Source organism: Echinops telfairi, unplaced genomic scaffold (assembly GCF_000313985.2).
Source record: "Echinops telfairi isolate 266 unplaced genomic scaffold, ASM31398v2 ScPeMD7_6;HRSCAF=24_1, whole genome shotgun sequence".
Taxonomy (NCBI): Eukaryota; Metazoa; Chordata; class Mammalia; order Afrosoricida; family Tenrecidae; genus Echinops; species Echinops telfairi.
In genome coordinates this window covers 8303634-8312901 of record NW_022103903.1, presented here as the reverse complement: position 1 = coordinate 8312901, position 9268 = coordinate 8303634, and the positions used below count along the sequence as shown (strand labels likewise).

At 37.0% G+C, this 9268-nt stretch overlaps 1 non-coding gene across 1 annotated transcript; it reads left to right on the top strand.

The window, feature by feature from the left end:
- The first annotated feature begins 1926 nt into the window (after positions 1 to 1926).
- Positions 1927 to 2033, top strand: LOC115868113. The gene has a single exon (XR_004045422.1). It is a non-coding gene; the product is annotated as a U6 spliceosomal RNA (small nuclear RNA).
- Positions 2034 to 9268: the final 7235 nt, after the last annotated feature.

Genomic DNA, 9268 nt, shown 5'->3' with positions numbered 1-9268 from the left:
AAAAAAAAAAAAAAAAGCAAGCACCAAAGCGGACTTGAACTTCTAAGAGATTTTGTGAAGAAAAGCCTGGGAAGCAAAAAGTGGAGCGATAGGTGTAGAACAGCTTCCGACCCGCTGCTGTGTGGCCTCTGTGTGCAAGAAGGTGGAGGAGAGGGACCACATAGGGAGAGTCTTCTGCTCTGGAGGCTGGCGTTGTCCATTGCGCACTGGCCCGCCTCACAGGGAGTCTCAGCCCACAGTAAACTTAAGGAAGTTCTGAGGACTCAGCAAAATATCAAATGAATCGCCAGTATTTTGGCATCAATAAATGCCTAGATGTGTAATTCCCTTCAGCAGTGCCTTGGAAAGGAGATAGCAAACATTCAGACACAGCTATGGTTGATTTGTGATTGATTAAGGAAGTTAAGAAGATTGGAAAGAAACTAAGCAATCTGTTTTAATGATATGCATTTTTGAAATAGAAGTGAAACCAGTTTGAATTGGTTGCTTCCTCCGGGTAGGCAAACTATGTTTACATTTTATTTTTTGGTGTTTAATTGTCAGAGTCTAGAACAGTATCTTGTTCTGAATATTTAATATTATCTAGATAACCAAATATGCAATTACATATTATGCAATTAATTTGTCATTGTAACTATTTCCATATCATGTATTTTTTATAGATTTTTACAGATTTGTTTTATTGAGCCAATTATAACATTGTGATATTACATTGCTGACTCATTTTTTCTCTCTTCAAGAGAAAAATACGCATACACTTTTTAACATTTACTTGCCCTTTTATAACAATTCTTTTTAGAAAGTCATTAAATAAAAAGAGTAGGTACAACATGAAATGCACTTATAGACAAAGTACTCTGCAAATATCAAATGAATAGCCAGTCCTACATACTTGACCTTGAAATTCTGAAAGAAACGTTTTTGTTTTTCCATTAGATTGCATGCACAATAAATGGGATCTAGTACTTTTGTAGAGTACCTATGATCATAAATAGATGAAATGACAAATGTTTTATTAGAAAATGGTTGTTAAAATGACCCAGAAAATATAGAAACTACCATTAGTGACTAATGATCCTGGAAAACGACAAATCTGGGACAAATGGTCTATTCTGATACCAAGAATAGATATAGAATATCTAGGCTAGATCTAAATATCTAAATCTAGAGTAGATATAACATCATTAGTATAGACTACAAATGTATAGATTACATTTATTTTTACTTTAATGAACTAAGTTATTCATCATCCAAAATCTCTAAAAAGTTGTATGGGAATTAAATTTTCAGGCTATGATTTCATAAGGCTAGTTATAATGATAATACAGCATTAAAAGAAAGATCACTCACAAAATGATTTAGGGCTTAGAATTTTGGTGAACGAATCAAGGCCAACAAATGGCTATATTTTAAAGGGGACACATGTATTGTGAAGGCAACTGAAACAAACATACTAGCGTACAGATATGAGAATATTAATGATATGCATATGAATAAAAGAAACAGGAAAAACGTTGCATGTGGAATGATTCCAGACGTTGTCTTATGCATCTCTTATTTTGTGTGGTTCTATTTTGCATCATTTCCCTATAGTAAACATTGCCATGAGTATAACAGATTTCTGTGTTTCCCTTAGATTTTCCAGCAAGTTATGGAAACTGAAAGTGGTTTGAGGAAGCCTCAGCCATGAAGGTAAAGTAAGAATTCTTATGGGCACTTCTCCTCTTTTTATTGGACCTGGCACCTTGCCATTAGGGTGGGAAACCTCGGATAGCTCTGGCAGTCTGCAGGAATGTCCACGTCGTCTCGTGGTTTGCATAACTCCAGTGAAAGAGAAAGCTAAGCATCCCTACTTATAAAGAAAAGGTACATCGTTTGGAATATGGACTTTGAATCAATATTCTGGACTGATAAGAATATTGGCACGTGTTCGCTTCGGCAGCACATATACTAAAATTGGAATGATTCAGAAAAGATTAGCATGGCCCCTGAACAATGATGACACAAAAATTTGTGAAGTGTTCCATATTTTTAAGATAATAATAATAATAATAATAATATTGGCAGAAAATAATTCCTTCCTTCAAGATTTTAAAGTAAATATGGAGTTGAGAATAACCAATATATATATATAAGGTAAGAATGGGCTCATTATTATTTGATATAGTGGAACAATCTGGTTTCTAAAACAGTCCACACATAAAATTCTAAATAATACACAAGAAGAAGTCAAAAAGTATTCCTCCTGTGGGTGTAGTTTATATATGCAAAGGTTTATCCCTCACAAAATATGGTTAAACATGTATTACTGGTCAATGGATGAGTTCAGAAAGTTCTCTCAATTAAAGTTTTGCTACGCACCTTAAAAAAAAAAGAAGGCACAGTCAAAATAGTGGCTTCCACAAAGATATCCCCGGATAGGTAAATTCAAGGGAGACAAATCAGCCTACAAGTCATGATAACTTCTTTGGGATTCCAAAGACATAATCATGAAAGTTGTTTTTTTTCAAAGCACACAAGCTGTTCATGCAAACTTATTATGAGGAAGTAGTAAGGACACTGAAAACGACATTTGGGAGGAAGAGGTGAATAATGTTGCACAGGGCATTTCTTGGCTTGGTTCTTGTTCATCGTGGCAATACTCATTGAGGGTAGCAAGGAGGCTCCAACAAGAGTTTACATGGAGAGCGCTCACCACTTGCTCTCTACAAATGCTGATGTTACTTCTGCATCTTCAGGCCCTCCCCCCAATCCCCACCCCCCTGAAACTCAGAAAACAATAAAAACACAAACAAACCAAAAAATAAACACAGTTTGTTTTGACCGTTGTAAACTGAAACTGCAGTGGCTGTCCCCTTCCAGTAGGATTAGTCTTGGAAACCCTATGAGGCAGTTCTACTCTGTCCGATAGTTTCACCCTGAGTGTGAATTGACTCAAAAATACAAACAGGAGTTAATGTCTTCTCTGTTTCCCATTGGTAAATCTTGTGATCATCTGTATATTTCAGTACACCTACTCAGTTGTAGTCTGTGGCTCTAGGACATTGTGTCCTCCCATTTCAAGTCTTTGTTCAAACAATTATGTCCCTTACCTTATACACATATACTCTGCTGGATGTTTTATTCTTCTTGGTTTTCTTTCTCTTTAAAGCCTGAAGCTCATACACTTTTGCTTTTTAAAAGTACTTTGAATCTCCATTCTTTGTAGCATAAATAAATCAATCCAACATTGAATATGTAAGTTGGCAAATAAATGGCATGTTGAAATTCTTTATGTTTTACAAATCAGAATTTATACAATTAATAATTTGTTATTTCATAAATGTTTCCATAATGTAATTACAGTAAATGAAATCACATAGGTTTTCTTAATATTGACCAAGAATGTAGCATTAAACACTGCCAACTATCTCCTTGCCTTTGGTACACCTGTTTCGACTTCCCTGATGTCACATCAGATTGATTCTCATTTTAACTACACGTCGGCTGACTACTCAAATGTTTATTTGATTTTTCATTTCCCATTCCTTTAATAAAAGCCTTTCTAAAATGAATTGAACTGTGAAAACCTTAACTAACTATGGATAGCCTTGAGAAGAATGGGAATTCCAGAACACTTAATCATACTCATATGAAACCTGTACAAGAGGCACTTGTGCATCAGGGTTGTATCCTCTCAACATACATATTGAATCTTTATGCTGAGCAAATCATCAGAGAAGCTGGATTTCATTAAGGAGAATGTGGCATCAGGCGGGAAGAAGGCTTATTATGTATTTGTGTAGATGTCACGATCTAACTTTTTGAAAATGAGGAGGACTTGAAGCGCTTGTTGATAAAGGCAAGGACGGCAGCCTTCAGTAAGTAGTAACGCAATGTAAAGAAAACCAAGACCCCCACAACGGGACCAACAGGTCACATCATAATAAAGAGAGAAAACATGGAAATTGTCACGGATTTCATTTTGTTTGGCTCTACAAGCAAACCTCATGGAAGTAACAGTCAAGAGATCGAATGACACACTGTATTAGGTACAGCACATGATGTCTTTAAAGGGTTGAAAAGCAAGGCTGTTACTTGAAGGACTAAGGGGCACCTGACCCAAACTATGGTGTTTTCAATTGTGTCGTATACACACCTGTGAAAATTGGACATTGGTTATGGGAGACAGAAGAAAAATGGGTGCACGTGAACTATGGTGTTGGCAAAGGATATTCAAAGTGCCGTCGACCATATCTGTCTGGAAGAATGCTCCTTAGCGGCAAGAATGGAGAGACTTTGTCTCTCTGACTCCAGGCATGCTATAGGAAGAGACCAGTCCCTGGAGAAGAACATCGTGCTTGGTGCAGTGGAGGAGCCGAGAAAAAGAGGGAAGCCTGCCACAAGATGATTCACAGTGGTTGCAAAAATGGGCTCAAGAGTCAGAACAATTTGAGGGTGTGGCACAGGACCGGGCAGTGTTATGCTCCATTGTACAAAGGCTTTATTTGCATTCTTTTCTCTTGCCTCTGTAGTTGACCACTTGCCAGTGTAGCTATTTACCCTTTGCACAGACCACCTAAATCTACAAATTCGCTTCCATCCTCTTCCAGAAGATCATTTCCAGTATTTCTAGGATAATAGATATAGATAGAAATAGAGATATATAGATATATATCTCAGCCTTATCCCTCTTGTCAGGAAATTTAAACGAATCACTGGGCATTAAGGCTCTGACAAATGAAACACAATTGAGTACCATGAGTTTGACTGTGCAGTTCCATTTACATGTGCATTTTTTTTCTTCCCCTGCTGCTATTGTGGTGAGCTCAAGTGTTTTGAGTATCTGTTTAAAAACACCTTGTGAGCAGCTGTCTCTCCTATATCTCATGCGGAGATGATTAGCATCACACCATAGTTTAAGTGGATACTCACAACACTTGAGCTCCCCACAATAACAGCAGGAAACAAAACCTGAGTAAAGTGAGCCTGCACAGTTCAAATCCATGTTATTCAAGTGTGAATTTTAAATTACATGCAGATTTTCAACTGCGGGGAGGTTGGCACCCTAGTCTTCTTTTGTTCACAGGTCAACTGTATTCTGTTTTTTTGGTTTGTTTGTTTGTTCGTTTACTCAAAAGCATTTATTGGTTTTCTTTTCTTAAAATGTAGAAGAAAATATTATGTAGCAAAGCTATTTTTACATATTTTTGTAGCAAAGCTACTTTTGTATATATGTTTTTACTTTTGTATATTTTTATAGCAAAACTACTCTTGTAACTTCACATTCAATTAGATTTCTTATATTCTACATGCCTCTGACATATATGGATTTGTTTGACAGAAATTGCAATATAACCCCTTAACACCCAGGAGATAACTCTAACTTCTATTACATATTCAAAGTTTAAAGTTTATTGTTCTTTCAGTTTTCTCAACTTTTATACCACAATCTCACAAATGAATTTCAGTCATCTGCCTAGCTCTATACTATTTGTAGCTTTGTTGGGTTTCTGGGTAGATCCTGGTATATACTCTTAGATCACTCACAGCTCCAAAGTTCTAGGTTTACCTCATAGATTTTGCAAATGTTAGCATCATTTAATGTAAAAAATATTTTAAAATAACCTAATGCTGACCTGGCACTAAACAACCAACCACCCCAGCCCACCCCACCCCCCAAAAAAAAACCTGGATAAAAGCTCTACTGGGTGGGGCTTTTGTGGTATGCATTTTTCCCACTAGGCCAGCATTCAGCAACTTGCTCTGAGTTAGTGCACCCAGTGGTGTCACCTAGGAAGTTTCTTTCTGGTCACAGTGAAATTTTTTGTAAAAGCAGTTTCTCTCAAACCTTGTTATTTTGTGATTGCTAATTTAAGAGAACAACATGTGGTGGTGAAATTTTGTTTCCTGCTCAGGAAAAATGCCACAGAAACTGTTGTGATGGTGAACACAGCTTACAAGGATAGCACTATAGGGGAAAATCAATTATATGAGTGGTTTTCTTGTTTCAAAAGGTGAATAGTCAATTGATGAAAAATATTGTTCTAGACATCATCAACCTCCTGAACAGACACAAATGTTGACTCATGGTGCATTTGGAATTTGTTCCACCAAGTCAGACTGTTAATCAAGCGTTCTGTTTAGAGGTTCTGAAAAGATAGCGTTAACAGTGTGCCATAAAAAAAGGTCTGATTTGTGACAAACGAGGGACTGGTTTTACCACAATGACAATGCACCTGCTCACGCAGCCATCACAGTGCACCAGTTCTTGGCAAAGAACAGCATGCTTCTCTTGCTCCACACACCTTACTCACCTGACCTCCCTCTGTGTGACTGAGGTGCTGCCAGCCATCCAAACAAATGAGTTTGAAAAACATTTCCAAGAATGGAAACAAAGATTTGGCAGGTGTATTAAGTGTAATGGAGAGTACTTTGATGGTGATAAGGTTGTTCTGTAAAAAAAAAAAATTAAATACATAGCTTTGAAAAAAAAATTTCTGTTCTTTTGGGGAGTAGCCCCAAGTACCATTACTTGTGCCATTAAAGATGAGGCCTTCTTTTCCTATAAAGATGACTGAGCAGGAGCTGATTTCTCAGAGTGGAGTTAGACAATGGTCGGTTAAAGTCTCTGGGAATGGAGCTTCTGGGATCTTTATTTGCTGATGGAGTACAACTCAAGGAAAGGAGAAAGAGCTGCAAAAACTCTGCTGATCATGGCAATAGGCAACGTGGGAAGCATGAACCTGGGAAAACTGGAAGTGGGCAAAATAAAGTGGAATGCAAAAAGATAAATATCTTAGCATTAGCAAACTGAAATGGATAAATATTGACCATTTTGAATCAGAAAATCACATGATTTCCTATGCCAGGAATAATACAATGATGAGGAACATCTTGGAACGCATTGTCCGAAAGGGCGTTGCAGAAACAGTCATGTTTGTGATAGTGTTATCTATCTGCCTTCAAAGTTATCCAATCAATATGACTGTTATTCAAATATATGCACCAACTACAAAAGTTAATGATGGAGGAATTAAAGAATTCTACCAACGACTTCAGTCTGAAATTGATCAAACATGCAATCAAGATGCACTGATGGTCATTGGTGATTGGAAACAAAAAGGAAGGAAGAATAGTAGGAAGATATGGACTTGGTGAAAGAACGGAAGCTGGAGATTGCATGATAGAATTCTACAAAATCAATGACTTCTTCATAGCAGATATCTTTTCTCATAACACAAAAGATGAATACACAATGACAAACCTCAATTTTCAGCAGCTAAAAATAAGACTAGGGGCTAACTTTGGAACAGACCATCAACTGTGTGTATATGGAAGTTCAAGAAAAAACTGAAGGAAATTAAACAAGTCCACAGTAGCCAAAATATTATCTTAGGTTTATCCTAAATGAATTTGAGAACATCACAAGAACAGGTTTGTTGCACGGAACACTAATGACAGAAGACCTGATGAGCTGTAGGAAGACATCAAGATCATAATTCATGAAGAAATCTAAGGTTCATTAAAAAAAGAGGAAGGAACAAGAAACAAAAAGATCAAAGTAGATGTCAGAAGAGACTTTGAAACTTGCTCTGAATTTTAGAGTAGCTACAGCAAATGCAAGAAATGATAAAGTCAAAGAGCTGAATAGAAAATTTCAAGGTCAGCTAGAGAAGACAAACCCAAATAATATAATGAAAAGTGTGAAGGACTTGAATTAGAGAAGCAAAAGTTTAGAAAGGGTTCTCTAGAGAGATAAAACCAGATTGCTGATAATTTTATATATTTATTTATAAAGATATTTAGATATATAACACAAGAAATGAACTGTTAAATTATATACAGATAGATAGATAGATAGATAGATAATACAAGAAATGAACAGTTAAATTATAAAGCAGTACAAATGGCTCAGTGCAACTCACTCCTGTGAGAGAGTTGTGAGACACTAGCAGTCCTTCAAGTCTTGAGGGCTGCCAGGTCTTCTTCTATAGAAAGAGGTAGGCTATACAAGCACAGCAGCCAATCACAAGGCAGGTCCCCAACTGTCAGTCAGGTCACCAACTGTCAGTCTCCAGGTCAAGAGATGTAAATTTCAATCGTGTGGTCTTAAAGGGACCTCAACTTACAGTGACACAGTCCACAGGCTAGGCGTCCCACAGGTAGTGTAGCCTCCAAATTGAGGCACAGAACAAGCAAGGCAGGCACACACTGGTCCGATGATCAAAGAGCAAGAGACAAGGAAGGCGAGGCTCACTGAGCCATTTATCTCTCCACTCTTCAATTAATCCCACTTGTGTTTATTGGGCAGGCTGGCACAATAAACTAACTATCCAATCCACCCCTTGTCAACCTGGCACATGTACACAATTCTTAAGCCATATATATTTATATACTTTCTGGACATTGATGAAATCACACTTATACTTACCATCAATCATCTATTATACATATAAAAGAAAACACACTGAGTCCAATTGTATCTGATACATCATACCTGAACAAAGGAAAGCTATGCATTAAGCACATAAAAAGAAAATACATTGACTATTACAAACCTCGTTTTTGCAATTGATCACATGGTCGTAATTGATAGGTAGAACTACCTTCTACTACTACCCATTCTGTATTACCTTTGCTTATCTTAAACTGAAAAACTTAAGAAAGATGTCAAGCCTCAAATTGCAATATGGAAAGACTACATAGGCAAAATATTGAATTATGCAGGAAGCATCAAAAGAAGATGGAAAGAATACACAGTCATTGTACCAAAAAGAACTAGTGACAGTCTACCATTTTAAGAGGTAGCATATGAGCAAGAACAAATGGTGCTGAAAGCATAAGTTCAAGCTGCACTGAAAGCAGTAGCCAAAAACAAGGCCCCAGAAATTGCAATGTTTCAACAGGCTGATGAAACACTGGGAGATTTTACTCATCTGTGCTAGGAAATTTGGATGACAGCTACTTATATGACTGACTGCAAGAGATCCATATTTCTACCCATTCCAAAGAAAGGAGATTCAACCAATGTTTAATGTATAGAACAATATCATTGATACCACATGGAAGTAAAATTTTGCTGAATATCATCCAACAGCTGTTCCGGCAGCTCATTGACTAGAAGATGCCAGAGATCAAGACCTGATTTAGAAGAACACGTGGAACAAGGGATATCATTGCTGACATCAAAGGAATCTTGGCTCCAGAAAAATATTTATGTGTGTTTTATCGACTGTGCCAAAGCATTTAACTGTGGGTAGCCTTGAGACAAGTGGGGATTCCAGAG